General features: G+C 42.0%; 1 pseudogene; it reads right to left on the reverse strand.

Annotated features, from left to right (window-relative positions):
• Positions 1-25,984, reverse strand: part of LOC116876183 — a 40,915-nt pseudogene extending 14,931 nt beyond the window's left edge.
• Positions 25,985-26,435: the final 451 nt, after the last annotated feature.

Genomic DNA, 26,435 nt, shown 5'->3' on the forward strand with positions numbered 1-26,435 from the left:
CAGGCTCCCTGCTGAGCAGAGAGCCAGATGCGGGGCTCCATCCCAGGACTCTAGGATCATGACCTGAGCCGAAAGCAGAGGCTTTAACCCACTGAGCCACCCAGGAGCCCCGACACTTTTTTTTGACTGGTCTCTTTCACCTCTTTCACTTAGCATATCTCCAAGGCTCAGCAGGTTGTAGCATGAGTCAGTGCTTCTTTCCTTTCTTTGGCTGAAGAACAGACTGTTGTATGCATGGACCATATTTTGTTCATCTAGCCCTCGATCAGTGGACATTTGTGTGGCTTTTACTTTTTGGCTGTCGTGAATGGTGCCACTGTGAGCACTCACATACGAGTTTCTGTGTGGACATATTTAATTCTGGGTATGAATCTGGAAGTGGAGATGCTAGGTCATTTGAATACTTCTCATTTCACTTTTTCGGACCCGCCGAACGGTTTTCCCAGTGGCTGTTCCATCGCACGTTCTCACTGGTGGTGCGTGAGATTTTCTAATTTCTCCACATCCTTGTCAACATTCGTGGCTGTCCTTCCTTCTCATGACAGCCATCCTCGCGGATGTGAGAAATATCTCATTGTATCGCCTATCTTTCTGAAGGCTCCTAATAAACTTCTGGGGAGTGTGCAGACATTTCTCGAAGGTTCTTATATTCTTGGCCTTGCTTCATGATCCTTTTGTTTCTTTTGGTTTAGTAGTTTACTGCTGCGTCCTTCAAGACTCTGAAATAGACACCTCTATTTAGACTTTTTCGGGAAAGTGACCAATCACATGGCCCCGTATAGGAAGTAATTTTAAGTGCGTGGTGGAGAGCGCTGTTTATCTTGCAAGCCCCAAAGTAAAGTTACCATGGGTCTCTAGGGATTCTCTCATTAGTGGCATGGGGTAACTTTTGTATCCTGTCACACTCTGTATGACAGATGTGTGACCAAACCCTACTCTGTTATTAACTTTACTTTTTTTGTGTGTGTGATGCTACATTTTCCTTCTTTTTTTTTTAATTTTATTTTTTATAAACATATAATATATTTTTATCCCCAGGGGTACAGGTCTGTGAATCGCCAGGTTTACACACTTCACAGCACTCACCATAGCACATATCCTCCCCAATGTCCATAACCCCACCCCCCAACCCCCCTCCCCCCATCAACCCTCAGTTTGTTTTGTGAGATTAAGAGTCACTTATGGTTTGTCTCCCTCCCTATCCCATTTTGTTTCATTTACTCTTCTCCTACCCCCTTAACCCCCTTAACTTTACTTTTTAGTTGAACTTTTACCCGTCACGGGTGGAGGGGCAGGGTATATGGCCGTTCTGAGTTAATTACAACTGCCATTATTTTTTATTTGCGGCGCCTGAGCAAAGCAGTAAAACACAAGTTAAGTCACATTTGCAATGGGACCATGACTCAATTAGTGTTTTTGAATAATAGGCCATAGTAATTAAGGTCACGGCCATTGCAGCAACAGCATTATGTGGTAGGATGGCTTTGGCAAAGGCTAGTTTGCAACCTGTCTCCAGGGAGGGGGTTGAAGGGAGTCAGAAGAAACCAGGCAGAGATTCTCTCCTCCAGGATTCTTGCCAACTGGGAATGGAGATTCTTTTTTTTTTTTTTTAAAGATTTTATTTATTTGACAGAGATCACAAGTAGGCAGAGAGGCAGGTAGAGAGAGAGGAAGGGAAGCAGGCTCCCTGCTGAGGAGAGAGCCCGATGTGGGGCTCGATCCCCGGACCCTGAGATCATGACCTGAGCTGAAGGCAGCGGCTTAACCCACTGAGCCACCCAGGCGCCTGGGAATGGAGATTCTTGAGGAGATCTTCAGTCATTTTGTTCACACCTGCTTTATCAACTTCCATTTCAGGAGCTCAAAATGCAACATGAAACTTGTAGGTCCTACAAGGTAATATTTTCAGTCCAGTTGACAGTGGCTCTGAAAAGCCAGGCTTCGGAGACCGAAGGCCGTGGGCAAGCAGTAGCATGTGCCTGGAGACCAGGGTGTTTCAGGGGAAATTAATAGTGCTCTCAGGCTGGCTTTGCAAACCCAAGCCTATAAAATTCTTTCTAGGCCAAGAGTAAGTGTGCCCTTCTTCGGGATAAGAAGATTGAGGCACAACATGGTCCTGCGACTTGGGTAGGAGTTCTCCAAGAGGGGTCCTGGGTGAGGCATTAGGTTCTTATTTTAGATTTCAGTTGCTTTTACTACCATCTCTAGAGAGGCAGCTTCTTAGATGATGTGGGCCCTTGCCTCTAGCCTGATTTTTTATACTAGTGGTAGAACATCCCTTTACGGCATCTAATCCAAAGGGTGAGACATTATAAATGTTCAGATCAAGAAGGGCTACAAGAAATTGACCCAGACTAATGGTCTGAGAGCTATTAAAATGGACATCAAGCCATCCTTGAAAGTGAAATCCCTAGACGAGAGACACTAGGTTTGAGAGATGGACCAGCTCATCCTCTCTCTCCCACACACCTGCCTCCTCAACAGTTCGGTCATCCAGAAGCCCAGTCCTTGTCCACACTGAGGGCAACACAGTGTTTCCCTCAGTATGCTTCTCTGGGCCATTTGGAGATACGTCCTCCCCAACTGGCAGTGAGTCTATTTGGAATCACTAGGCCAATGAAAAGGTTTTGTGCCTCCTCAAAATTCATATACTGAAATCCAAACCCCAAAGACGATGGTACTGGAAGGCGGGGCCTTTGGTGGTGCTTAGGTTGTGAGGGTGGAACCTCGGGAATGGGACGTGTGCCCTTGCAAAAGAGGGTCCTGAGAGATCGTTCACCATTTTCACTGTGCGAGGACACAGCAAGATGCTGGCTATGACCAGGAAGGGGGCTCTCACGAGAACACAACTACACTGGCACCCTGACTTGAGACTTCCCGGCCTCTGGAACTGTGGGAAGTGAATTTCTGTTGTTTATAAGCTGCCGAGACTGCGGTGTTTGGTTATAGAAGCCCAAAGGGACTAAGACAGCCTGATGCTTCATACAAGTGTGTGTGATAGGAATTGAGAGGAAGGTCCGGGAAGGCTTGATGGAGTGGGATTTGAGTACGGAGAGTGAGCCAAGGAAGTTGGAGATGGTGTCAAATCCCATTGTAAAGATGTTGAGGCATTAAAAAATTCTGAGCAAGAAAGGAACACACAGGGGCGCCTGGGTGGCTCAGTGGGTTAAAGCCTCTGCCTTCGGCTCAGGTCATGATCTCAGGGTCCTGGGATCAAGCCCAGCATCGGGCTCTCTGTTCAGCAGGGACCCTGCTTCCCCTCCTCTGTCTCTGCCTGCCTCTCTGCCTACTTGTGATTTCTCTGTCAAATAAATAAATAAATAATCTTTAAAAAAAAAAAAAAAGGAACACACCGAGAGTTTGGAAACTAGGGAAGCCATGGAGGCTACAGAGAAATCTGTAATCGCTCCAGAGAAGATACGGGTAGACTCGAAATGACAGAAAGAAGTTGAAAGACGGTCTAGGTTCAGTCAGCTTAGATAAATTTTTTTAAAGGTTTTTATCTTTAAGTAATCTCCATACCCAACGTGGGCCTTGAACGCACAACCCTGAGTCTGAGAACAGCATGTTCCACCAGCCGAGCCAGCCAGGCACCTCTTGGCTTAGATATTTTTAAAGACACGTGCACTTGCACGGCCCCTTCCTTTGTATCTTTCTAGTGTTTAAAAGATGATTGCTCTTTTGACTTTCAGGACTCCTACTTTCTAATTTGATGTTAGAAACCTGTAATTACTGAAAGAAAGGTCACAAGTGTTTTGCACTGTGGGCGGGAAGGTGGGAGGTTAGAATGAATTTTCATATATTTTTTGGAGATGGAAAGACTTTCCTGCAGAGGGGAGCGGAACGTGTCACCACAAAATATGCCGCTTTGACAGGAGGGCTGTTTTGAGCTGAAGGCAACTGAGAAGAAGTAGCTGTAAGGAAAGTGTTGTTTTGGGTTTTTTTGGTGATAATAAAGCAAAGTTTATTGAGTGATAGTGCAAAGCTCCTGAAGAGGGAGGGGACCCAAGAGGGTTACCCTATAATAGTTATTTTTGATCAGTGGAGGTTAAGTGGACAAGTGTATTAGTCTGCTCAGGCTGCCATAGTAAGATACTACAATTGTTGGGGGGGTGGTGGCTTAAACAATAGTAACGAATTGTCTCACAGTTCTAGAGGCTTGAAGTCTAAGATCAAGGTGCTTTCAGGGTTGATGCCTGAAACTCTTCTCAGCTTGCAGATGGCTACTTTTTACTGTGTTCTTATAGGGTTTTCTCTCTGTGCTTGTATGTTGTGGGGTGAGGGGGAAGAGAGATACCTGGGATTTCTCCTCCTGTAGGGACAGCAGTCCTATAGGCTTAGGGCCCCACCCTTAACACCTCATTTAACCTTAATTATTTCCCTGAAGTCCTTATCTCCAAATACAAGCACAATGGAGATTAGGATGTTAATGTATGGACTTTAGGGGAAACAATTCAGTCCAAAACGACTCAATTTTAAGGGTTTATCAGCACTGAGCATCTCAGAACCTGCCTTTGCTTATTCCAGTTTTTGTAATTATTTCTAGTTGGTCCTAACCATTATTTTATAGCCTTTAAATCACCGAAGGACAGAGATGGCTCTTCCCTTGGTGGTTCTTCTTTTTTTTTTTTCTTTCTCTCTTTTTTTCTTTTTTATTTACCTTGGTGGTTCTTTATGTTTTCTGGGAACACAAAATGGTGAGAGAATTCCTCTACCATCCCTGCTATTAGGGAACATAGGGCTTAGTTAATGTTCAATAGTATCACTAAAGAAAAGGCCTCTAAATAGTCTTGACTGGTCATCCTTGTGTATTTTTTGAGCATACACCCCCTGACATATCTATTTATTCACTCATTTAAAAATTACATACATATAATCCTGCTATAATATATTGCAAGATATACATAAAACATTTGAAAACAACCATAATAAACATCATCTTGAAGTTGAAAATAAAGAAAAGTTAGTTTGAATAATTGCTTCCTACATTTCCCTCTGGAGACCACTGTCCTCAGTTTAGGGTGTAGTAGGAAAACCGAGGATGAATTTGGAACCACTAATTTTTAGATCCTGGTTCTTCTCTTATCCACTGTGTCTTCTCTTCTGAGTGGCTGAGTTTCAGCAAAAGACCCAGGAGCCCCCAGGTACCTCCAACAGGCTGAGATTCTTGATAAGCTTTCGTCTGTTTAGGTACCAAATATATTTATTTTAGTGAAGGATATAAAGGATATTGTGCCTTCCAGTAGAAGGAGACCAGGCAGGGGGGATGGGGGCTGGGAATTTATATATTACAGGAAGGGGGCCAGCATTTTTAGTTTTATTTTTAAAGAACTTACTTAGCATTTAAAGCCAAAGCTCACCCTTTAGTTCTGAAAATTTTGCCAGAGCTCCTTGTTGTCATTGACAGCAAGGACTGCTCAGAAAGTAAAGTTAAATTTTATTTACTTGCAAATGAATCCAGGCCCCAGTGGATTGAAGATGCAAACTCAGTTTGAGGTCTAGTCACTTAGATGTGAATTAAAACACTCTCCCCAGGATAATAGATTTTCACCTCTAAGGAACCCACGGGGTAGAAAGGAAAAAAGCCGAGCCTCCAGGGTGACGTGTCTATTGTTATGCTAATGTACCTTGAGCAGGTGTGAGCTGTACTTCTCAGCTGGGCCTTCCCTTCTATCAAGTTTTGGATGCTTGTGGCTGCATCACAGGGAAGGACCCGGGTAGGTTCTTCCTCTGGATGCTTAAAAACTATTTTTTAAAAAATTTTTTTCAAAGATTTTATTTATTTATTTGACAGAGGGAGAGAGATCACAAGTAGGCAGAGAGACAGCCAGAGAGAGAGGGGGAAGCAGGCTCCCCGCTGAGCAGAGAGCCCGATGCGGGGCTCCATCCCAGGACCCTGGGATCATGACCTGAGCCGAAGGCAGAGGCTTAGTCCACTGAGCCACCCAGGCGCCCAAGACTATTTTTTAAAAAGGATAAAAATCACAACTCTCATACAGATATGAACATGAACACCTGGCTGAATGTGTTAGAATGGAAAAGATCAGTGGAAGTTCAATGGAAAAGTTTTTAAAAAGTACCAATCTATGGAGTACAAGAATGTTAAAATGAATGTGTAGAAGCTCCCCAACCCAGCGTTTTGACAGCAAGGACAGAAGGGAAGTCCATGGAACCTCTAGGGACGGGACTGAATTTGTATGTTTATAGCCAAGTGTTATTTTGCATTGCTATCAGTCATATGCAATTCACAGTTGTAAAATATCCCCCTTGGAGTCATATAACCCAAAATAATCCTCTAGAATCTAGGCAATGCATAGTGTCCCATGAAAGCACAAAATACAGCCCCCCCATCACTTCCCACCCCCAGCTTAACTCCCGGAGCCATCGTGCATGGTGCCCACTGGGACTGTGTAGCACAGGGGCTGCTGGGCCCACTTTGGGCTCCCAGTGCCTGGTCTCCCCTCCTGTGCTGTTCTTTGGTATCAACTGCTTGCCCCAAGCAGAGCACTCACACAAGGAGACATCCCCCCCATGCCTGACAGGCATAACATTTTGACTTCTCTTAGTTTGTGCTACCTCTGGGATACTTGAAAGAAGAGAGATGGGAGAAGGAGATGATGTCTGTCATTCCTTTTCTGTTTCTCTTGATGACCTGTTCCTCCTTCAGAGCTCTAAGAGGGGCATGGAGCAAGGAAGAGAAGAATATGGTGCAACGCTGGTGATATTAGCCGTGCTGTTCTCGTTGTAAACAGGTCGTGGCATATATGTTAGGAAAGTGGTTTCATTTTAGTTAATTGATTTTTACTGCAGTTTCTACTGCATACTGGAGACATGAGTGAGGGCAATTTAATCTCTCTGAGCTTTGATATTCGAAGCTGATAAAATGAAAAGGTTGCAATAAAAATGTCAAGGTCACTTCCAGTTCTGAATATTTATGAATGTATTCCTATTGATCAGGTATCCTGGATCATACGTTCAGATATAGCAACTGACATTCTTACTTTCATGGCTCTTTTCTTTATTGTTCTCATTGTTGAAAAATATTTTAAATAATTTGTTTTATGAAATATTGCATAGAGTTGAACAGCACATTGGGAGAAGCTGAGCAGAAAGCTGAAAAGGGTTCATGTGTACTGTTTTTACATTGAAAAAGAGTGTCCAAATCAAATAGCCTAATATAAAATTGGAAGGATGCTAGCTGTTAGTAGAAGTTTTATCATTTCAACATTGCTATCTTCTCTGCCCTTTGTCTTCTCCACCCAGTCTCATAAATGTTTACTGCATTAATACTAATGTATTATTTTGGATGTGTTTCCACCATTTTGTGACCATCCAGAATGACATCTTAATAGGGTGCCTGAGGGGGAGTGTGGAACTGGGGCAGTGTCCTTGCACACAGGCCTTGTGTGACATGCCTTATGAACCACTGTTTCTTTTACTTTTACTTCCCGAATTAAAGTTATTAAGTAATCAATTTAAATTTTTTTAAAGATTTTATTTGTTTATTTGACAGTGAGAGAGGGAACACAGGCAGGGGGAGTGGGAGGGGGAAAAGCAGGCTTCCTGCCATGCAGGGAGCCTGATGCGGGGCTCAACACCAGGACCCTGGGATCATGACCTGAACTGAAGGCAGGCACTTAATGACTGAGCCACCAGGTGCCCCTAAAATTTTTTTTTAATTCTGAAAACACAGTAGCAGTTACCCTTTTTAAAGGGAAATTTATATTTATAAAGAAAGTCTCCATTTTTAAGGGTATCTCCCTCTCTGTATCACTATATCAGGAACAGAAGAATGGCTCTAAATTATAAGAGAATCTTCTTTTTTGGTCAGTAGAGAAAGCATTGATTTAAATTTGAATAACAAACCTTACCTTTGTTTGCTGTGCTTTACCTAGTAACCTCCCCATAGCTGACATTCCTCTCCACCATACTTCTCTTCTTTTGTCTTTAGCTGACCATGGTATTTAAGCTTGAGTTGTAAGCCACTGCTTAGAAATACTCATTTTTCTCTGGGTATCTCCTATGTATACATGAATTATACATTATAAAATTTTTCTCTTGCTAATCTGTCTTTTGTTATAGGGGCCCAGCTAAGAACTAAGAAAGGTAGAAGTTAAATTGTTTTCTTCCCCTATACATCAACAAGTCCGCTAGGTTGTATGTAGCCTTTAAGCAAGTCCAGACTCAAACTAGAGCATTTTCTCATGACAGTGCACTAAGCTGACCTGTTGGCTGAGCCGGGCAAAAGACTCCAGGGTATCAAAGAAAAGACTGTTGTTTGTTCCAACCCCAGCCCTCCTAACACAGGCCGCATTTTCTTTATTTCGCTCTACTGACTCAAATTTAAACACCAAATCTCCTTAGAGCTCCTTAGAATTGGCTGTCTCTGGCCATTAACTCTTCAGCATTTTGTCTGTGTTCAAAATTTCATCTTAAGGGGAACTTTCCAAGACACGGTGGGGTTCATTCCTTCAGCAGCTTTTTCTCACCAGTTTTCTGTTTTCCTTAGGAGGAAGGTAGATTCCCTTGCTCTCACGTAATAAAGTACAAGATTTTACCTATTAGCCTTAGAGCAAACCAGAAGCAAATTATAATGAGAAAAATATTTGAGAACTCACCTAAGAATTTTTTGGGGGGAAAAAATACTTCTCTGAGAAAAGAGAGTCTATACAACACAAACGGACTTCCTGGAAAGAAAATTGTTAATACTTTCTTCCTCCTCTATTTTAAGATTAGTGTTTTGACTATAGATTCAGCTCATGCCACAAAGGGCAAGACATGCTTTGGTTTTGTCTAATTCAAGTGTTGTCGGGAACAGAAAATAAAATTAGATACTGAAAAGGCGTCAATATCTTAATGGATGAGAAATGAGTAAGTTCTTCTTGTGCAGGTACCATGTCTTATTCATCTTTATGCCCACTAAAACGACAAGCCTAGTCATTTGTACATGGTAAATGATTGATAAAGTCTTACTGAGCTGAATTATTGAAGACAGGAGAGTTTTGGGATTAGATGTGTGCTCTTGATCTTTTGAAACAATTGTCAAGGACAACCTTGAAGCATTTTGGGGAAAGTGTACTCATTCTTATTTTTAACTGTATTCCTGAAGGTTTGTACATGGTTATTTACTCAATGTGGCATAAAATACAAGGACATAGTTCATTTATCTTCTGATTTCTTTAAATTAGTCTTAAGGAAAGCTTACTCAGCTTACGCTATTATTAATAGATAAGTAATGCATTTGGAAAAGAGACTTAGATATTGGGGCTGGGAGATCTAGTTCAAACAGGTAGACATCTAACATTTTAGTGAGTATGGAGTACTGCAAATACTTGGCATTAGCAAGTTATAGAGTAAGTTTTAAAGATAACCCCGTCATGAAGTAGCGGAATGGCCAGATCAGTGATTGGTTGTTTCTATGTCTCCTATCCAGAATAATTTTTCCTTCATTAAAGTTATGGCCAGTGAATTGCTGTGCTTCCTACAAAACTGGAAATAGCAGTGTGGGAGTCACGCTTGAGTGAAGTACATAGCAACATAAGGCAGGTGATGTAGATTGATATATAGTATTTCTCCATTTAGAATTTATTTTAATTGTCTTTAGGAGAGAAAAGAGATGGTTTCTGGAAAAACAAGTAATCGCTCCCACCACATGTGCTTTGGAAGTGCAGTGATACTCGTTGAGATAGCTCGTGAGCCCACGTTATACTTCAAGGCTGGAGTCCTGGCCCCTAACACAGCCTCAGATGGAAAGGAGGCTGAGATTAAATAAGGCTACAAAAGAGCTGACCATTGAGAATATCACCTTTGTATATAAATTTTGGGTTCTTTAATAACACAGAATGTATGTTAGATCATTCTTGTGATCTATTGTGACTCTATTCCTGGCCTTGATTTTATACTTAGTATGTATGTACAGTTTTCAAAAATGAATCCTAACTTTGTAGCACTATTTCCTTTTCCGTTTTCCAAGACTCTTTACATTCAGAAGAAAATGGGTAAGGCACAGAGAAGCCTACTGTGGACTTGGAGGTGGGAAATTCAGGGAAGGGGAAGGGAGTGTGTAGAGAGAGGGAAGATCCTAAAGTAATGTGGGCAAGGAGGAAGTGGGGGTGTACTGCCCAGAGATGGGAAAGCATCATCACGTGAGAGGTCAAATTCAAAGTGTGGGGCCAGACCACTTGGGTTTTCACATATCCCAGTAAGTCTTGATCCTGGATGCAACCAAGAGTAGAACACTGTTCCTTGAGCTTTCCTTCTAGAATTTTTGGGTAAATCCAGATTTCCATCACATTTGTTGGAATAAGTCTTATGGATCTGTCTTTGGGCAAGACAGATCACTTAGTTTGGAGTTATCTATAGCTGAGGTCAATATAAGTATTTCTGATAGGACAACAGATTTATTTGTTCTTACCTAGTTGAGAGAAGGAAAGAAAAATCCCATTTTAATGCAAGATGCATATGTAAAAAGTTGTTCTTGAAGCAGGAGGCAATTCCCAAAGAGAAGCAAAGCCCAGTTTGACCTTTGTGCATCTCTTTTTGATTTTCTAACATTCCTGAAGGATCTTTTGGAAAGAAGGGGGTAATTCTTTAGCTAATTCAGAATCATTAGAGAAAATAATTTTAATAATAGTAATAATAAAAATATAACATTTAACCATTGCTAATATGAGCCAGAGACTGATCTAAGACATTAACTCCTGACTCCTCTACATAAACTTGTACAATCAGAAGGTGTGAATAGAGAAAAAAGGCAAGTAGCTGAGCAGCTCTGTTTTCTTCTTTAATTTGTTTTGCTAGAAATTTGGAAGAATCCTTTTCCAAAAATCTGAGAACTCAAATCTTTCTCAGAAGAGGTCCTGGCAAGGTTTAAATGGCACTCCTCTTTATGAATATTATAAAACAAGGTGTTTAATATAATAGCTGATGTAGTGAACCTGCCAAAGTTTTACTAATGTGCCAGAACATTTACCAGCAAGCCCTTAATTACTAATAACACCCCCTCTGGATTCATCCTGAAAGCAACTTACTCTGTCTCTTTCTTGTCCCTGTTTGCTATCTCCATTCTCAACTAAGTGGAACACAGATTTTCTATCTTCTTGTATTGGAAGGGAAGAAGGATTAAGTAGGGTGCACCGGCGAGAGATAAGGAGAATGAGAAGACTCCACCAGAGCAAGGGTGGTAGAACTGGAAACTTGGGTCATTTAACTTAAACAGACAAGATTAAGTGATCACATATAGGGAGAGCCCGAGTTGCATTTAAGTTAACTTTGGGGGCCTCCAGATATGAGGCTAATTTGTGCATTAGTTTCCTATTACTGCTGTAAAAAATTACCACAAACTTGAAGACTTAAAACAACTCAAATAGGGGTGTCCAGGTGGCTTAGTTGGTTAAGTGTCCAACTGTCTCTTTTTTTTTTAACTCACTAGTAAATTTTATTGTTTTCTTTGATTGACTTGAAAACTTTTCATCTTGATTTTTTTTTTCTGAAACTAAACAAGAAATGTATAGTTTTTATTTAAAAAAATGCGCAAAGCAATGATGTTTTATAAATTGCCGTCTCAGGTGTTTCTTGTCGGCCTGCTTCAAGGAAATCCACGTTGAATATCCTTGCTCGCAGTTTAGCCCCTACCAAATGGTTGTTTAATACATTTAATACTCAATACATGAGCAGCAAACTGAACTGATCCTTCTGGAGAAAATATGGTTGAACAGCCAAGACCACTGGGTAGTCGAAGAGAAGACCACACATCCCGAGCTCCCCAGGAGTAAGTGGAGGCAGCTGATAACGGGGTATGCAGGTATCGCTGGTCCTAAACCTCTGCCACAAATGCAGTAGGAATGCCACCCCACTCATCCTCTGCTTTTATCCTCGGAATTTCATGTGGTCCTTTAGAGGCAGATGTTACCCAAAGTTCACACGCAACCCCAAAATTGCCACAATCTTTCTTGGTTTTTTCACAGTGACCGAGATCAGAAGTTGAGCCCATTGATATTACAACTCTACACAGACTTTCTGATTTCAGAAGCAACTCCACTCTTTCTACCGCCCACTCAAAATTTGTCTTCACCATCTGGAGCCCTTCGGGCGTTGCTTCCTTGAAGTCACGATGTGACTGTGTGTCTTTCTGTTGGCTTCGATCTCCTGATGGCCAGAATCTCCAGGAATCATTGTCAATAACATCAGCAAGAACAATTTCTTTGGTGGTTACATCAACATATTTTCCATCATGATATCAGTCAGTGTAGAGTTCTGGGGCAACCAGGATTTCTCCAATCTACCAAAAATAACCTGTGTAGTGTGACTTCATTCTGGCCTATAACAAGTCCAGCAAAGCAAAATTTTCCAGCAATTAGCTGTTCCCCAGACCACTGTGGCTCACTATTGGCATCATCCTTGAAAAACAGCTCCACTAGGTGGGTAAGACTTACATCCCTCCTGGACATCAGGATTTCTTTTGAGAAAAGACCCAGTTGCTATTCTTCTACAAACCCATTCAGTTGGAATCGTTTCACACTTAGGTGCAGTGAAAGCTGTCTCCCCACATTCTCTGCAGAAAGCAGTTTTGATACCTGTTTCCTTTAACAACTGAAAAGTACAGCGGGTAGTTTCATTTGAGATTGTAGCTTTTTCTTCCAGGTGATTCTTTCTGGCTGCATTTCCTGCTGTAATCTGGTCCTTGGACTGTAGGAGGACTTCCCTGGACTATTTGGCAATTCATAGACTTCTTTTGTTTTACTCTCATAGAGGTTTTTTTTTTGTTTTGTTTTGTTCTTTAACCAATATTCAGTACCTCAGTTGTCGCCATTATCATGCATGGGCTGGGGGCAGCAGCCTCACTGGGAGGAAAGGCAAGTCAAGACTCTGGAAAAGAGGAGTAGTCAAAGAGGTTCCAAGTGTCCAACTCTTGATCACAGCTAGGTCATGATCTCAGGGTTGTGAGATTGAGCCCTGTGTCAGGCTCTGTGCTCAGCACTGTGTCTGCTTAAGATTCTATTCCTCTCCCTCTGCCCCTCAGCCTTCCCTCCCCAAGCCCCATTCTCACTCTCTCTCTCAAAGTAAGTAAGTAAGTAAATAAATAAATAAATAAATAAATAAATAACAATACAAAATAAAACAACTCAGATATATTCTCTCAAAGTCCTGGAGATCAGAAGTCTGAAATGAGTTTTATGAAAGTAAAATCTTGGTGTTGGCCGGGCTAGTTACTTCTGGAGGGTCCAGGGGAGGACACGTTCCTTGCCTCTTCTGTCTTCTGGATGCTGCAAGCATTTCTTAGCTTGAGGCTACATTACTCCAATCTCTGTTGTCAATCTCACCTCACCTTCTTCCTCTTCCACAGTCAAATTGCTCTGTGTCTCCCTCTTATAAGGATTCTTAGTAAGTTCAGTGCCCATGCAAAAGTGTAGATAATGCAGAATAATCTCCTTAAAATCCTTAACTTAATCACATCTGCAAAAACCCTTTTGCCATATATGGTAACATTTGTAGCTTCCAGGGAATAGGATCTAGATATCTTTGAGGGTCTGGCTATCATTGTTTGGTTAGCCAAGACAGCTGATGATCATCGTGTTCAGAGAGCTGCTTTATGATTGAGAGAGCCTCGAGGTCTTGGAGAAGAGTGGTAGTAATATGTCCTTTCCTTCTGGGGAAATCTGATTAACCCTGAGTATCAGTTCCCAAGCTTTTTCCTACTTAATTCTATCCTTGGAGTCAACCTGAGCCAAGAGCAACTCTCCTTTATCATGGTCTGGAGGGCAAATGTTTCCAAAGTACTCTCAGGAAAGAAAAACTTTTCCTCTACCCTCTTAACTTTAGTCATCAAAGGCCTGCAAATTAACCTGACAAAGAGATTAGCAAGAGGAATAGACAGATTTAATTACATATGTATGCATGGAAGTTCACAGAGACACGCAGGTCAGGGAGGCAGTCAGAATTTGGGGCTGATAGGCCATCTTAACAGGGAATGGGGAGAGATAGAGGGACACTTCTGGGAAAACAACTGACTTCTTAGTGGGGAATGAATAAAGGGCACTTATGGAGAAACAACGGAAGTTTTTGAAAGATAAATGGGCACTTAGGAAAATATTTGGGAGATAGGAGAATTTTGTGGCAATGCCTCCTTGGGTGTGATGCCAACTTCTATTCTCTAAGAAGAGAAAGAGCCACTCTGGGGAGGGGATTTATGACAGTTAAGTTCTTTGGTGAAGCTCTGCTTTTAGGCAGATAAGGGATTTTAGGAACCCAGATGCCTTTGGCTCAAAACAATTTTTAGGCCATGGTGGCTTATTCTGGATCCCTTCAGAGCCCACCGTTGTGCAAGATTTGATCCAACTTGAAGGTCTTCACTTTTTAGTCTTCTGCATATACCAGATATGTGTTCCTTGTTAACACACATTTATGTTACACGGAGAGAATGAACACAATTTGGGGGCTAGTGTATCAGCAAGGCTGTTGTTGTTATTGTTTGTGGTTTTTTGTTTTGTTTTTAATAGGGAAGATGTATGACAAATTAGGTCCCAGAGGAGGAAAACCAGGGCAGATGACCCTGCAATGGAAGCTGTAATCCATCCTCCCATCTTAGAGGGAGGTCCTTTGTGGGGAGAATCTGTATCCACCTTGTGGGCATGGGTCTTGCTTCATAGCCTGGATCCTGCTGCTGTCTCCGTCCTCAGGCTGGGTCCTACTTTATGGCCCTGGTCTGGGTCCTCAGTCACTTCCCACACTTCCCTGCTTGGGCTTGTACATCTGATCCCCCCTCCTTGAACACTCTCTAGGAACTTTTGGGTTGACTCATTCTACTGTCTAAAAGTGTAGAGCCTTAATTACATAGTCCTCATGTTTAAACCTTAAAAATATAATAATCTTAGGAAATCTTCTGTCTTCCTTTAAATACCAGAGTCAGTAAAAAGCCATCCATGAAAGGGGTCGGGGCCGGGGGTGGTGGTGGCTGAGTCCCAGGGCTCATCATTCACTGGCACATTAGTTATCTGGGCCCTACACATGAGCCAGGGTGGCCTTCAGACAGGAAACGGGATGTTTGTGGGTGGCCCCCAAGAGAGCATGAACTTTGAGGCAGGGAAATGATAGAGTAACATGGAAGGGATCCGGGTAAAGGCACTTCTGTGCTCAGGGCCATAGTGGCACCATAAGTGAAGACTGGTTTCTTCATGCTGCCAGGCCTACCCCACGGCTTTCTCCGGCCACATTCTAAATTGCCGGCTATACCTGTTGCCTCTTTTACTTTATTGTTCTGCTGTTGAAAGCTGACTTTTGTTACTACCACTTTACTGTGATGTCGACACATCAGCTCTCAAAATGACCCTCTCTCTGTTATTTTATGCCTCCTTAAAAGCACAGGATACCAGTCATTTTCCCCTCCTTTGAGATTGCTAATTTTTACAGGTTGTATCCCTCCAAAAAGTTATGTGAAATCTTGACCCCTGCTACCTGTGAAGGAGACCTTATTTCAAAATAGGGTCTTTGCAGAGGTAATCAAGTTGAAATGAGATCATTAGGTTGGGCACTAATCCAATATGACTAGTGTCCCTATGAGAAAAGAAACAGAACACACAGGGAGAAGGCCCGGTGATGATGGAGGCAGAGATGGGTGTGCTGCAGAGGTGAGCCGAGAAGCGCCACAGGTTGCTGGTCATGACCAGAAGGAAGAGGCAAGAAAGGATTCCCTCCTACAGGCTTCAGAGAGAGCATGGCCCTGCTGAGCCCTTGGTTTTGGACTTCTAGCCCTCAGAATTGTGCAACAATTAATTTCTGTTGTTTGAAGCCATTCAGTTTATGGCATTTTGTTCCTAGAAAATAAACACACTCATGTTTAAAATATTATAATCCTGTGGGGCCCTGGCTCTCTGTCTCATCTCTGGCAATTTCTCTCCCCTCTTCTGGCTTCTCTTCCTCCTCCAGGTGCCTGATGCTCAGTGTTGACCAGGATTTCATACTTCAGTTTTAATTCTCTATTTGCATATCGGGCTCTCTCACTCATTTCTAAGCTCCAGCCCTCACTTCAACACAAGGGAAATGAATGTCAATACGTAACTTCTGATCATGTCTGACATTTTTACTTTCCATGGAACATATTCAACCTGGATGTCCCACCGCCTTCTTGAATTCATTATGTCTAAACTTAAACTAATTTTCAATGACCTCCTCCCCAGCCCCAGTCCCTTTTCATCCCCTTGCCTTCCTCATCTGTCCCTAGCTCAGTGCCCACCCCCAACCCCGGCATAGTCATCTGTTATCTGGAATCCTGTATAGTCCTGCTTCGAGTCTTCTCACGCTTAACCAGTTGCCAAATGGAGGAAGAGAACTTTTAACAATTCTCATCCATGGAGTAGGTACCCACGAAAGTCTGTGTAACAAACCATACCAAACCACCCTTGTTTACCATACTTTTACTTGTCAACTTCCCACAACTTGGTTCCCCAACCCAAAGGCCCCAAACCCCTTTTCCTTTGTTTAGCCTAAGGTGGTATATAACCCTCCATCAACTGGCTGCCTATGGGCGTCTCATTTCTTTGTGAAATCCCCAAGCATACACACGTAATTAAATGCTTTTTTTGTTATTGTTGTTGTTGTTGTTCTCTTATTAATCTGTCTTTTATCAGTTTGATTCAAGGGCTTCAGCCAATGAACCTAAGATGGATAGAGGGAAAAAGAGTTTTTCCCCTCCCCCACAAAGGCTCCAAAAGCTGCTCACTTCTTCAGTCTTTCCCTGTCTTAGACACCAGACTGCCTGCAAGTGACTGGGAGCCAAAGAGTGGCCGTGATGGCCTGGCTGTAGCTGCCCAGCATGAGCAGGGATACAGGCATTGTGCCCATTGGGAGGAGGGAGCTCTCCCACCCAGATCCCGGGGAGGGACTGGGAAAGCATAGGTAGCTCACATCAGCAGCCAGCCAGCCAGGGAGGGGCGGGGGTGGGGGGGTGTGGGGTTGGGGGGTGGAGTGGGTGTGTGAGGTGGTAATTCTTGAGGGGACGGGCTCACAGATCAATGCCTCCCGGGGCCAGAGGCAGTTCAACAAACTGGAGGTTTTGGGTGGCCTGTCTGTTCTTTGGGAGCAAGCCTGGGGGCAAGCCCAAGAAATCAAATCACAACTCTGGTCATAGGTACTTAATGCCCGATTTAAAAATCTGATGATACCACATTAAAAATGTTGCAATTATCTTCCTTTGATAGTTGTTAGTGGCTTCAATTGGGGTGACTCAGATTAGTCTGTCACAGGGTTGATAAAAAGGTTTTCTTGGTCCCTGTTTTGGAAATGAAAATGAGTATCCTCTAAATGGATCTTAGGGGAGTCTAATGGATGACCTTGTTAATGTCAGCTGGATGGGTTTGTAGTAAGCCCCAGCCACTGACCTATGTTCTTTGCTAAGGCAAATACATGCAACATTGCCATTGCTTTCTTTGTTTATGTCAGAATGTTTCAGGTTCATTAGATGACCCACCCCAGGGGTGTGTGAAGAGGTAGACTTTAGATGGGTGTGCTTCTGGCCACAGGGAAGTTTCCCAAGCTTTCTTTTTAAAATCTTTTTTTTTTTTTTAAAGATTTTATTTATTTATCAGAGAGAGAGGGGGGAGAGAGCGAGCACAGGCAGACAGAATGGCAGTCAGAGGCAGAGGGAGAAGCAGGCTCCCTGCAGAGCAAGGAGCCCGATGCGGGACTCGATCCCAGGACGCTGGGATCATGACCTGAGCTGAAGGCAGCTGCTTAACCAACTGAGCCACCCAGGCATCCCTGTTCCCAAGCTTTCTTTTTGATTTGGATTGGGAAGACTATGTTTCTGAGCCTGGGCATAACCCCCACTTGTCAAACGAAAGCACAAATAGGCAAACAGTTAGGCACATTTTTTTTTTAAGTTAGAAATGAAACAATAAGAAGGCTAGAAGCAATCAAATTTCAGTAATATTTTCAATAAATTAATGGCTTGTGTTTGTGGCAGCAGACACTTGGAAAAGATTGAGCTGACAGATGGGCACAAATAAAGCCACAGGAAAACTGGGAAAGATGATAAATATTATCTGCAGGCCATTTTCATCCCCTTTGTTAATTAGCCATTCTGCTTTTTTTACAATAGGTAACCTTCTTTATTATTATTTTTTTACTCTGAAATTCTTTCATTTCATATTGTTTTCTTTCAAATTTTCTCATCTTTCCCTCCTGTGGGTTTTTTTTTTTTTCCTACCCCAAATCTGCTTCAAATTTCAATCCTATTTTCTCTCCCACTTTTCCTGCAGTGAGGTTTTTGCAGGGGAGAAAGCAAGGACGTTTCCTTTACCTCCTGTCATCTCCCTAACAATTTTCTTGCTATTAATGTCTAACAACTTCCCAGCCCCAGGGAATACAAATTCCTTTCCTTTTCTATAAATTGTTGTGTGCTGTTCTCACTGCCCATCACTAAAAATACAACACAGCATTATTGATCTCGCTTTCCCTCTCTCTTGCCCCCTTAGAAGAATTTTACAAATGAATTGGTTCTGCCCTGTATCTCTTAATGGTTTGTATTTTCCGATGTCCGGTTTGGCACCCTGGCAGGGTCATTTAGTTGAAAGAACGTGGTCTTTGGAAACAGCCAGTCCTCGGTTCCTATTCTCATTGCTCATATTCTGGTTTTGTCTCTTATTAACCAGATGACCTTGGGTAAGTTCTTCAGGCACTCTGAGCCAGTGTCTTCATCCCAGTGATTCCTACCATCTGATTTGTTGATGAGTCTCGAGGAGATGTGGTCCATATATCACCCAGCACTTCCCTTCACTTCTCTGATAGCAGGATGCCAGAGGGATATGGCCAGTCAAGTGATATTCTTGCTCTTCCTTTTCATTTATAGCTCCCAGGGGGCCATGGAAAGGACAACGGGATGACGCTGGGCTCCCCATTCTGTAGGGCAGTTCAAGAGTGGTGCAAGGTCAAAGAGCTATAATGAAACTCCCTGAAAAATTATCTAATTTGAGTAATTCAGATCTTAGCCAATTGCCATCTCCTCAGAGAAGCCTTCACCGAGCATACGATCAGAAGTAATTCCCCTGGTCATTCTCTAAGCATTATCCTGCTTTATCATCATTACAAAACTCACCACTGTCTGAAATTACTTACTAATTTGTGTGTTTCCTCATTTATGTTTTGTCTGTTTCCTCCATTGAAATGTAAACTCTATGACAGCTGGAAAGCTACTTACCTTATCTTCTGTTACAGCCTCATTGCTTTGATCAGTGTTTGACAAAACTAGGCCCCCGATAAGTGTTCGTTACATGAAGATCTCTCTAATATTGGAAATTACCCCAGGCTCCATCAATGAATGAATACAGCAAAAGATTTCGTTTTCAGCTGGGGTCAACTAATCTTAACCGGTTCATTTCTGTGTCTGCAGGTGTAGTGGGTGTGGTGGGGCAGATTTCTTTATTAGACTCTAACTGCATCCTAGTTCAGCACAGCGATCTACCCACCAGTTACCTAACTCCTCAAGAAGAAACAGGTAGCAGTTAAAAAGTTTTGTTTAGTTCATGAAGCAATCCTTGCTCCACAACCAATTATTCATTCCTCTCTTTTAAAACACTTTCTTAGCTTGTTTTCTAGAATACTATTCTCTCTCAACTCATCACCTCCCTCACCAGCACCCCATTTCAGTATCCATGGTTGGTTCTTCTTCATCTCCCCAATCTTGAATGTCTTCGTATCCATCAGAATTCACTCTGTAATGTAGTGAAAAGAAGGGCCATCTGTACCCCAATGTTTATAGCAGCAATGGCCACGGTCGCCAAACTGTGGACAGAACCAAGATGCCCTTCAATGGACAAATGGATAAGGAAGATGTGGTCCATATACACTATGGAGTATTATGCCTCTATCAGAAAGGATAAATACCCAACTTTTGTAGCAACATGGACAGGACTGGAAGAGATTATGCTGAGTGAAATAAGTCAAGCAAAGAAAATCAATTATCATATGGTTTCACCTATTTGTGGAGCATAACAAATAACATGGAGGACATGGGGAGATAGAGAGGAGAAGGGAGTTGAGGGAAATTGGAAGGGGAGGTGAACCATGAGAGACTGTGGACTCTGAGAAACAACCTGAGGGTCTTGAAGGGGTGGGGGGTGGGAGGTTGGGGGAACAAGGTGGTGGGTATTAGGGAGAGCATGTATTGCATGGAGCACTGGGTGGGGTGCAAAAACAATGAATACTGTTAAGCTGAAAAGAAATAAATAAAAAAGAAAAAGAATTCACTCTGTAGGTGATTCATCTAGTCATGTGACATTAGATACCCTCCTATTTTGACAACCTTCACATTTTTTTCTTCAGCCTAGACCTTTGAATTCCATATACATCTCCAACTGCCCTGTGATATCTCCACTTGGTTGTTGAAGTTGATTGCATTAATATCCATAGCCTTTGCCCATGAAACTTTACATTTTCTTTCACTAAAGAGGCAAGGTTTACCTTTCCTGCCAACCCTGCTAAACCTGTGCTTAGCCATGTCACTTGCTTTGCCAATAGATGAGGCAGAATTCATGGCATGCAAGTTCCATGCCTGCTCCTCAAGAGTATGTGTGTGTTTTCACTTATTGTCTCTTGTGCTTCTGCTATTGCTATGAGAAGTATAAGACCAGCCTAGACTCTGTAGTCTCAGAGGCTGTAGGGGAGGAAAAAAATTTTCTTCTACTTTTCTGTGTTCTTTTGGCTGGTCTATTGATGAAATTGACATACGACAGATTAAGGCAGAAAAACAAATTTAATAAGCTATGTATGTAAGCCTCAGAAGAGATATGAAACCCAAGGACAAGTTGGGAAATTCAGGCTTGTATGTCTGGCTAGAGCAGATCCCCAGTATACTGGTCATTTGTTTATTTATTTATTTATTTTTTTGTGAGTGTCTATTCAAATTTTGTGCCCTTTATAAAATTGTGTAATTTGTCCTCATATTTTTGAGTTGTAAGAGTTCTTTACATGTTCTAGGTACAAGTAATTTGTTATATATATGTGTTGTGTATGTTTTCTCCTGTCCTGTGTCTTGCCATTTTGATTTCTGAACAGCAAAAGATTTTAATTTTAATGACATCCAATTTATCTTTCTTCATTGTTTTTTCTTTTCTGGATTGTGCATTTCACATGCTATGAGTTATTGAGCTTAGAGGTGGCTTGGGATTCAGCACTATCTAACTGATACAGAACCCTAATAGGTATCTCAAAGTGAATGTGTCTAAAACTGAAGTCCTGATTCTCACCCTTTCTTGATCTTGCTCCTTAGACAGTTGTCCTCATCTTAGAAAATGTGATCTGTTCTTCCAGTTGTCAGGCAAAAAAGCTTTATTCTTCTCTTCCTGTCATACTTCACATGCAACCATTAGCAAATCCTACTGGAATTCTTTTAAAAATATATCTGGAATCTAACCATGTCTCACCATCTCTACCACTGTCACCCTGGGCCAAGTGGCTATGATTTGTGCCCTGGTTTTTGCAATAGTCTCCTAAGTGGCATCCCTGCTCCTTCCTTGTCTCATTGCAATTTATTCTCAACACAGAAGCCAGAGTGATATTTTAAAAATTTTAAGATTGATCATGTCTGTTAACTGCTCAAAATCTTTACAAGGCTTCCTTATCATTCAAAATAAAACTCAAAATCCTTATAGTAATTCAAAACACCCAACACAATTACATAAAGGCAGGGATGTTATTTTGTTACTTTTGGATCATCAGGGCCTGAAAATTATAGGCAATTCAAGAATTTAATGATAAAGTATTAATCAGTGTATCACAAACTTCTTAATTTAAGAATTTACAGATTATATTGTAGGGGGACCTGGGTGGTGCAGTCAGTTAAGTGTCTGACTCTCGATTTTGGCTCAGGTCATGATCTCAGGGTCACCAGATCAAGCCCCTCATTGGCTCTGCACTCAGTGTAGAGTCTGCTTGTCCTTCTTCCTCTGCTCCTCCCTGACTCTCTCTCTCTCTTTCTCAAATAAATAAATAAATCTTAAATTTTTAAAAAAATAAAGATCATATTGTAATTTTAGAAAAATAGAAAAATTCTGTATATTCTCTACACTTGGAGAATAATATATTTACAATGTTGATTTTCTAAAACAGTCTTACTGCTCACCGATGGAAGGCACCAGGCAAATGTTGGGTTAGGAATCAGCCATTCCAATTGTGTTTTGGAGAGATTTGAAATAATGATATGAAAAATGCTTTTAAGTAAGTTTTTTAAAGTAGAATAAAAAAATGGTATCTGTCATAGTAGTAATGGAAGAAATAGGCATTAAAAAAAGGAGAAGAAAAAGTACACCACAATTTCTGAAAGTGTATTTCTTAGTAGTGGAATAATAAATTGTAAGTTTCTTTTAAACTAAGCTAGTCTATTTCTACTTCTAGTGGCAACTCTATCTTTGCTTTTCCGTTTAAGAAAGAATAATATGTTTTTTTCATACCATGGAAGCCCCCTAATACCTAGATTGTTGGTTCTGCTGCCCTCCGTTGAGAATGACTGTCATTTGTTCATTTGCTGCCCCCTGCTAACTGAGTCCAGAGGGAGGGACTTCACTCTCTCAGTTGGGCAGCAGAGACTAAAACAAACACATACTTCTTTTCCACCCTAAATCCACACCCCCTCTCAGAGGTATAGGAGGAAGGTGCTACTGGTGAACATGGATTCTGAGTGAGCTTTAGTCTCTGGAGAGTGTGAGCGCTGCAATTCCTGCTTTGGGAACACGATATGAGATGAAATCCTCCTTCCATCTTCTGAATATGTTCACAGGCCACCCTGGGCTTCTCTGCGATATCTCTTTCCCACTACCTTTTGTTCCCCCCACCCCCTAGGGAGAAGCAGCTCTGGTGAGTTTATGCAGTTGAAAACATGAATATAAAAAAAAATACCAGGGGCGCCTGGGTGGCTCAGTGGGTTAAAGCCTCTGCCTTCAGCCCAGGTAATGATCCCGGAGTCCTGGGATCGAGCCCCGCATCGGGCTCTCTGCTCAGCGGGGAGCCTGCTTCCCCCTTTCTCTCTGCCTGCCTCTCTGCCTACTTGTGATCTCTGTCTGTCAAATAAATAAATAAAATCTTAAAAAAAAATACCACTAAAAATCTTAATTCACATACGAAGGTAAAAAAAATACATCAGTCCCATCAAATATATAAAAAAATTGTCAAGACTCATGTAATTTCAAAGCAGATGGGCAGAATGAATATTGCAAAGCTTGTTTACACTTTTATAACATGGCTTGCCACTTTAGGTGACAAACAGAAGTACCAACCTGGCTTTGTAGCATCCTCTAAACCCTGCTGTTTTTTTATGCCCAACGGAACTCCTACACGTGAGTTGTTTTTGTTTTGTTTTGCTTTACTATTATGCTATTATTTTAGCACTCACTGTTATTATCATGTAAAATATTTTTCCAACCCATAACAATGTCACTTAAGTATTCATAAAATAGGGACGAAAGTGCTCACACTGAAAAATGTGCCCCCAAATCAATAGCTTTTGAAGGGAAGTTATATGTGATAAGATGCCGAGAAGAAAGGGAAGCAACCGCAATGACACATGGCGCAGTTAATGTGGGAGATGACATTCTGAAATATTAGATGTAACGTCGGGAGCAGGAAAAGCGGGTTTAATGCCAAAATATGTTACAACTTGTAAATGTGCTCTGAGAATACATCTGTCTTATTTTATATTTATTCCTTTGAGAAAATCATTCTTGAATTATGCAGGTTCGAATTACACAAGGTCTTCTGAGATGCATCCTTTGTACGAAATGAGACCTCCCTGTATTTTTATAGCCAGAAATAATCCAACTTAAAAAAAAAAGTCAGTGCTGCTTGCCACTTAAATAAACAAGTTCCAAGTTGTCTTTTTAATAGGAAAACTACATTTTTAGATTATATAATCCATCAGTTTGAATTGCTTAGAAAATCCCCCATGTGCAAATATGTGTGAAGGAAATGGGTTTTTTTTGGTGATAAGAATCAGGTAGTTAATATTTCCAAAGCATTTCGTTCAGACATATGAAGGACTAAATTAATTTCCTTGAAGTGTTTAGGAGAATGCACAGTTATTAATCTAATTCAGCTTCTTGTTTGTGCAAAATTCACTGGAATAGTGCTGTGGAATGGTCAGCTGTCGAGATGATTTATGCCATTTATTATTTTTTAAAGGAGGATGTTTTGCATTTTTTTTATTTCCATGTGATAACCTCAGCAGAATGAAATCCCATTTCTAGGTTCCACAATGCCATAAAAATAGGTTCGGGTTTTCAAGTTCAGCCCTGTGATTTGTGTGTGTAGTTTCAGTTTGTGATGTGTCAGCCAATGAACAGCTGATTTAATAACAGTTAAAAACCCCTACTACCCAGGAACAACTGAAGGGATGTTTCCTTGGATCAATAGTATTGCCTGCTTTTACCATGGAAATAAATCATTTTGCCATGTGGTTGCCAAAATGTGAGGGTTTTTGGATCAATGACACAAAGCTACGTCGTCTTTGAAGAGACTAGGGGGTCTTAGTCCATCAATCAGATCAACTTTAATTAAATTTCATTTAATGGACTATTGCCTAATGAAAAGAACACTTAAAAGGAAGTCATAGTTGAAGCACCCAGGGCTTTTCTCTTCCCACAAATGGTAAACCCTCTAAAAGGAAGGCAACATCGTACTGGAGCTGGTCTGCAGATGAGTTTCTGAGAGCGGCTCCCTTTCTGAGGTTCCTGCTCAATCCTTCCCCTCTTGATATAGAAAAAAAGAAGCTGCAGGCTGTAGCAGGGAATGGAATTGATCTTTAATTAGATTTTCAATGTTTAAAAATAGAGATCATCAAGAAACTTTTTCCCTTTCCTTATGCACTTTTACATAACCACATCTTAAAAAAAAATGGTGGTAAAATATGCAAATAGTATATGCCATTTTAAAGCCTGTCATTTAGTGGCATTGATTCTATTCCCAGTGTTGTGCAGCTATGGATGCTACCTGTTTTCTAAGCTTTTTCATCATCCCAAACAGAAACTCTGTGCCCATGAACATTAAAGCCCTGTTCTCTCTTCTCCTGGCCCCTGGTAACTCGAATCCACTCTCTGTCCCCTAAATTTGCCTATTCTAGGTATTTTATTTAAGTGAAATCGCACAATATTTGTCTTCTTGTGACCAGCTTATTTCACTGGGCATAAGGTATTTTAGTTCATCCGTGTTGTAACGTGTTGGGGTTTCTTTCCTTTTCAGGCTGACTAGTGTTCCATCCTATGTATATACCACATTTGGGTTATTTATGCACCTGTTGATGGGCATCTCGGTTCTTGGCAGCTCGTGACTCTTCGCACAGTGGTAACTTGACAGATATTTCACTCTTGGTCTGCAATGTACTTCCTTCCCCTTTTATCTGTTCAACTTCAGCTTGAACTTTGCCTCTTAGGAGAAGCCTTGTACTACTCTGGGCAAAGGTGTCCTGCTGTCCTTCGGCTTTATAACCTTGCCCAACAGGGAGTAGATGTTCATTAGGGTGTGTTCCTTATACAGGAAGCATCCTCCTCGCAAATGGCAAATACAGACCAGTGATCCATTCTGTCCCTCTTCCCTGTCATTCTCAGTGCTGACCACACCATGAGCTTTTTTGGTGGCAGGGAGGGAGGTTCACTGTGACAGACTCCTGGGGTTTTCAGAATTCAGAAGGAGAATATCTAAGGTGAATTTATAAAAAGGGAAAGAACAAGGGGGGATGTTGAAACTCTCAAGTACGGTGGTGGGAAGATGAATCTTGAAGACTTGAAGCCCCTAGAAGGACAAGTGTCAGACCCAGACATGGATGGGACAAAGGGAACATGGTGGAAGCAGTCAGCTGTCCAGCTGTCCCGCTCACCTTCCACAGTGTATGCTCGGTGGGAGGCGGCTGCCCGGTTGGGGTCTGCATAGCCTGGCTCTCTTTGTTTCCAGGTGGGACCCCAGGACTAGTTGTCACCGGTGGAATAGGAGTGGCAGTGATAGGCATCGCTTCCACACGGGCACCGGTGTCTTCTCTACCTCCTCTCTCTCTCTGTTACTCTTGCTTGGAACCAGAAACCCTGCTGTCTAGGGGATGATGGGTCCTGGCCAGACAGAGCTCTAGTCTTTCATCAGTGCATGTGGATGGCTGCCTGCCAGAGCCCCAGGCCAGCTGAACGTCAGTGAGAAGTGAACGTTTATTGTACTGAGCTAAGGTTTCAGGGTTTACGTGTTACAGAAGGAAGTATTATTATAACTGCAGAGAAACTGTGAAAAACAAGTCCAAGCAAGCCTCTGGCAGCAGGCAGTCCGAAAAGTAGTCTTCCCCCAAACAGAGAGGCAGCACGCGATGAGTCATCCTGGGATGAGCTTCCCCGTCCCCCTCTTCGGCAGGGGACTTGGCACCTAGCCTTCCACTGTCAGCTGTCTCAGAGACTGGAGGCTGCAGAGAGTCACCC

This window comes from Lontra canadensis, unplaced genomic scaffold (genome assembly GCF_010015895.1).
Source record: "Lontra canadensis isolate GAN:19392208 unplaced genomic scaffold, GSC_riverotter_1.0 scaffold44, whole genome shotgun sequence".
Lineage (NCBI taxonomy): Eukaryota > Metazoa > Chordata > Mammalia > Carnivora > Mustelidae > Lontra > Lontra canadensis.